The sequence below is a fragment of the Physella acuta genome, unplaced genomic scaffold (genome assembly GCF_028476545.2).
Source record: "Physella acuta isolate Inbredline_101_S28 unplaced genomic scaffold, ASM2847654v3 ptg001073l, whole genome shotgun sequence".
Lineage (NCBI taxonomy): Eukaryota > Metazoa > Mollusca > Gastropoda > Physidae > Physella > Physella acuta.
In genome coordinates, this window is record NW_026732590.1 from 115844 (window position 1) to 121843 (window position 6000).

Below are 6000 nucleotides of genomic sequence, written 5' to 3' on the forward strand. Positions count from 1 at the left end.
TCCACCGTTCTCGGTCCTCTCCTTCCAACCACCGTTCTAGGTCCTCTCCTTCCACCGTTCTCGGTCCTCTCCTTCCACCGTTCTCGGTCCTCTCCTTCCACCCACCGTTCTAGGTCCTCTCCTTCCACCGTTCTCGGTCCTCTCCTTCCACCGTTCTCGGTCCTCTCCTTCCACCCACCGTTCTAGGTCCTCTCCTTCCACCGTTCTAGGTCCTCTCCTTCCACCGTTCTCGGTCCTCTCCTTCCACCGTTCTCGGTCCTCTCCTTCCACCGTTCTCGGTCCTCTCCTTCCAACCACCGTTCTAGGTCCTCTCCTTCCACCGTTCTCGGTCCTCTCCTTCCACCGTTCTAGGTCCTCTCCTTCCACCGTTCTCGGTCCTCTCCTTCCACCGTTCTCGGTTCTCTCATTCCACCCACCGTTCTCGGTCTTCTCCTTCCACCGTTCTCGGTCCTCTCCTTCCTCCCACCGTTCTAGGTCCTCTCCTTCCACCGTTCTCGGTCCTCTCCTTCCTCCCACCGTTCTAGGTCCTCTCCTTCCACCGTTCTCGGTCCTCTCCTTCCACCCACCGTTCTAGGTCCTCTCCTTCCACCGTTCTCGGTCCTCTCCTTCCACCGTTCTCGGTCCTCTCCTTCCACCCACCGTTCTCGGTCCTCTCCTTCCACCGTTCTCGGTCCTCTCCTTCCACCGTTCTCGGTCCTCTCCTTCCACCGTTCTCGGTCCTCTCCTTCCACCGTTCTCGGTCCTCTCCTTCCTCCCACCGTTCTAGGTCCTCTCCTTCCACCGTTCTCGGTCCTCTCCTTCCACCGTTCTCGGTCCTCTCCTTCCACCCACCGTTCTCGGTCTTCTCCTTCCACCGTTCTCGGTCCTCTCCTTCCACCGTTCTCGGTCCTCTCCTTCCACCCACCGTTCTCGGTCCTCTCCTTCCACCGTTCTCGGTCCTCTCCTTCCACCGTTCTCGGTCCTCTCCTTCCACCGTTCTCGGTCCTCTCCTTCCACCGTTCTCGGTCCTCTCCTTCCACCGTTCTCGGTCCTCTCCTTCCACCGTTCTCGGTCCTCTCCTTCCACCGTTCTCGGTCCTCTCCTTCCACCGTTCTCGGTCCTCTCCTTCCACCGTTCTAGGTCCTCTCCTTCCCCCGTTCTTGGTTTTGTCCTTTCACCGTTTTTTGTTCTGCCCTTCCACCGTTCTTGGTCGGTTGGTCCTGCCTTTCCACTGTGCTTGCTATTTGAATGATTTTCTTTTTTATTAACGCGATGAATGTTTAAAGAATAAATATTAAAAACGTATCGTTTATTTAGTCGAGTCATATACTGATTTACATGTTTCACGTATTAAACAAATGTATCATTATTAATTTCCAAATTTCTATTTTTCAAGTAAAATAATTTCTACTGTTTCAGCCCGTGTAGACTTTAGTTGTCGTAAAATGCTGTATCAAGTAAAATAATTTCTACTGTTTCAGCCTGTGTAGACTTTAGTTGTCGTTAAATACTGTATCAAGTAAAATAATTTCTACTGTTTCAGCCTGTGTAGACTTTAGTTGTCGTAAAATGCCGTATCAAGTAAAATAATTTCTACTGTTTCAGCCCGTGTAGACTTTAGTTGTCGTAAAATGCTGTATCAAGTAAAATAATTTCTACTGTTTCAGCCTGTGTAGACTTTAGTTGTCGTAAAATGCCGTATCAAGTAAAATAATTTCTACTGTTTCAGCCTTGTGTAGACTTGTCGTAAAATGTCCTGCCACGCCCCTCGGTCAGGTGATCCAGTTAACACGTGAACTAGGAAGTTAACCAATTTCTTCCGTGTCAATGCGCACGCACGCCATTTTTATCTACCCACGCTCATCCCCGCTCGGATTGATTGAGTCCATTCAAAGATGGCGCGTGGTCGTATTGTTTCTTAGACCTGCCCAAAGGTCCGGCCACGTCCTCCCTGCCACCCTTCTGCCATCCTTGTTTTGTTGACCGATCCTCGCGCAGAACTGCCCAAAAGGGGAAGTTAATTATGTCGTCATGAGGCCTGGTGTTGGCAGTTGTCTCCCCTTGTTTAGACATATACCGGATCATTTTCTCTATTTCAAACAGTGGGCGGGAATCCGCCTTTTCATCGGTGTTCGAACCACGTGACTTGCCACGCGCGGGTCTGTTTACTAGCTTGATGAATTTTTGGGGAAATGAACCCTTGACTACGCGAGGCCGCCATTGTTTGAGTTTGTATAACCACGCATGCGTGTGTGTGGGGGGAGACGAATGGGGAAAAAAAGAGAAGTAACTTTAATCCTAGCACCGTCCAGCCTCGGCTCGAGCTAACCCGGAAGTCGTTGCAGCCTGAATTCGTGCTCTGATTGGATGCAGAAGGTTTGACGAAGTACGAGCAGTCGCGTGCTTCGTGACCTCGGTTGAACTTTTGCTACTCTCCACATTTTATTGCTATCGATATGCCCACGAATTGTTCTGCTTTTTTATTTTTTTCAGTTCTGCAATACTCAAGACCTCGCATCTTATTATAAAAGAAAAGACATCCTTACAAAATCTTACAAGCAAAAAAAAAAAAAATGAAAATGGGAAGAAAAGAATTGAATTGTTCAGATGGCTTTAAAAACCAGACAACACTTTCATCATTGTCGCGTCTTTCTATACTAGTCCTTGTAGTTAGGGTTAGGGTATTTAACATGGGTTACCTGTCGTTATAGTACTTGAACTTAGCTCAGCGGACTTTGTTCAAGATTCAATAGTGGGGTTGACAAGGCCAGGTGGCCGTCTTGACGGCTAGGCTGTTGGCCGTCAATCAAACTCGAGTTAAACAGCTACAATGGGAACGTGGGTAGCCTCCGAACAAAACTGGTCGAGGCACAATGGCACAGTGATAAATGGTAGAATAGCTACAATAGGTGTAGCCAATGTTAGGTACCCTAGCTAGATGGGTAGCATTGGGTAGCTACAATGGAAGGATGCTACATAGTTTATTTTAATGGAAGAATGGCTACAATAGGTGTAGCCAATGTTAGGTACCCTAGCTAGATGGGTAGCTACAATGGAAGGATGCTACATAGTTTATTTTAATGGAAGAATGGCTACAATAGGTGTAGCCAATGTTAGGTACCCTAGCTAGATGGGTAGCTTCAATGGAATGATGCTACATAGCTTATTTTAATGGTACAATAGCTGCAATAGATGTAGCCATGCTAGGTACCCAAGGTAGATGGGTAGCTACAATGGAAGGATGCTAGTTTATTTTAATGGTAGAATAGCTACAATAGATGTAGTAGCCATGTTACGTACCCAATCTAGATGGGTAGCTTCAATGAAAGGATGCTACATAGTTAATTTTTATGGTAGAATAGCTACAATGGACGAAGCCAATGCTAGCTACCAAAGATGAGTGGATCGGTAACTTAGTGAGTGTCATGTGACTTTTAAGTTTACACAGCGGGTAGACTGGTATAATACATACCGCCAATGTTAGGCACATAAGAAATGTGAATAAGTCATATCGCGTAAGTAATAAAATGTATATATGGGTTGGACAACAAGTAAGTATCAAATGTTTCACAGCTGTATAAAGGGTAGCTACAAGGTAGCAGAACACGTAAGTATCAGATGTTACAAAGTTGTTTAAAGTATAGCTAGAACGTAGTAAATTTAGGGTTCTTTAAGCGAAGTAGTTTTTTTTAGATGCTTGATACCCATTTTTCATTTAAAAATGAAGTTATATAACACACACACTACACTGTTCTTATAGAAGCTATATTTTTTTATTCAAACAAAAATAAGTAAAAAGTAAATCAAAGGTAAAGATTTTCTTTTGTGACCTCGGCATATGAAGGGATAGTGTGGTTAACTTTTTATTGCGCATTTTATTTTTCATCAAAGGCAGAGAACTGATGCCTTCAAAGTCACGGGTCACTTTATAATTGCAATATCCAATAATAACTAAATAACAAAGTGGATGGGTTCATTAAATAAATACTTTTTAAAAAATCAAAGCTCTAACAGGCTCATTACAGTACGGATTTTGGTATGGGATGTGTGTGTGTGTATGTCGAATTCAGTGTGTCGAAGTTTGTGTGGGCATTAGTGTGAGGTCATTTGTGTGTGTTCATTGGTGTGTGGACTTTTTTTGTGAGTGGCCATTTGTGTGGAGTCATTTGTGAGTGGCTATTTTTGTGAGGTCATTAGTGTGTGGGGCATATAGTGTGAGGTCATTTGGGTTGGCCCAGTAGTGTGAGGTCATTTGTGTGGAGTCATTTGTGAGTGGCTATTTTTGTGAGGTCATTAGTGTGTGGGGCAAATAGTGTGAGGTCATTTGTGTGGGGCCATTAGTAGGTGGTCGTATTTGGCCATTTGAGCTTGGCCATTGGTGTGTGGCCATTATCAAGTAGTAATGCCGATTTTCTTGGAATACATTTCTTCAGGTAGAGGCTCAATGCATTATAACATTATAGCACTTGGGTAAATTTAAAGCCTAAATATGCTACGTTATAAAATAAATAAAATTAATAAAATTAATAAATAGAACCTTTCATTGTGTGGTAGAGGATGTGGGTAAACCACACTGTTGTCAGAAAAAAAATCGACAAAATTATTTTAGGTCCATGATGAAATGTACACGGGTGTGGTACACTCGCAATGGACTGGGTATCACATACAGAAACAGGAAGGTATTTCCCTGTCAAGTTCTTCCGACATTACCCCTCCCCCCTCCCAACCCTGGGATAATCCCCCCCCCCCCCTCCACCACAACCAGAGGAAAAACTGAAAAATCAATCACACATTGAACCTTAAATTAATCCTTACATTTATCCTGAACCCAACCAAAGGTAATGTTAATGGCTCCAACTAGATCTAATGTTATTGTTATGATTAGGGTTAAGGCTAAAAAAAAAAAACTTTAATGAAAGGTAATGTTAATGGCTCCAACTAGGTCTAGTGTTATTGTTATGATTAGGGTTAAGGCTAAAAAAAAAGTTAATTGAAGTAAAGATACCCTGTCGTGACGACGTGAATGAATAATGTGGTCAGTTGTATGTCCAGCCGCCTTTACTTTCCCTAACGTCGGTCAGGTATCCATTATAGCTGGATGGACTCAGGGGCGTCCTGCAGAATCAAGCCCGCTATTTAAAACTAGTACAGAGGGAATAAGCTTTTTTCTTCTACTTTTTGACGCATAGCCTGTTTATCATTCCATTGAACGAAGAGGTAAAGAACGCAGTGGGGGGGGGGGGGGGGGGGACGATGACACTGTTAAAAGAACATATTTTCTATATAAATTCCATAAACTCTGAAAGTACGAAATATTATTTCTTTGTCTATTCTGCCTGTTAAGTTAAGCTGTGCTATGTACTGACGTAATTCTCTATTTGATGGTAAAAAGTAAGCTTATAATAGATATTATTGAAAGAGGGTAATTATCATGGGGGGGGGGGGGAATTAACAATGGTTAATTGAGCTGGGGGCTAATTGTTAGCTAATGGCTTGGGGGGGGGGGGGGGTAATAGACATGGAGGTAATAAACAGGATGTAATGACCTAGACCCATCAATTACATCACAAGGTAAAGGTTAAGTTAAATGAATGCGACGGGTCCAGTTCCGTGTGATCTTCGTCCGGCTGTACGTGTCATTAATCTCAGCAGACGCCCGGCTAGCCGGCAGCCATGACTCTTCACACGGCATCGACACGCCCCGTTGCCATGGTTACCGGAGGAGTCATTGCTCCTGGTAAAGTTCAAGTCAACGCGGCCTAGCCGACCCACAACAGGTTGTGTGCGTTCATCCCCCCTCCCTCCCCCCACTCCTGCAACCCACCTCACCTCATCACCGGCGCATTAGTCTCACCTAATCAAATACTGGAGGTAATGTAATTATGTTAGTTGATTGTGTCCATAGAGCTAAGTAGTCGAAACATAAAGCTATAACGCCATTGGTACTTAAAACTCAATAAATGTAAAAGAGCGCAGGTCTAGTAAAATTATACATTTAGAAAATGTAAGTGACATTGAGTT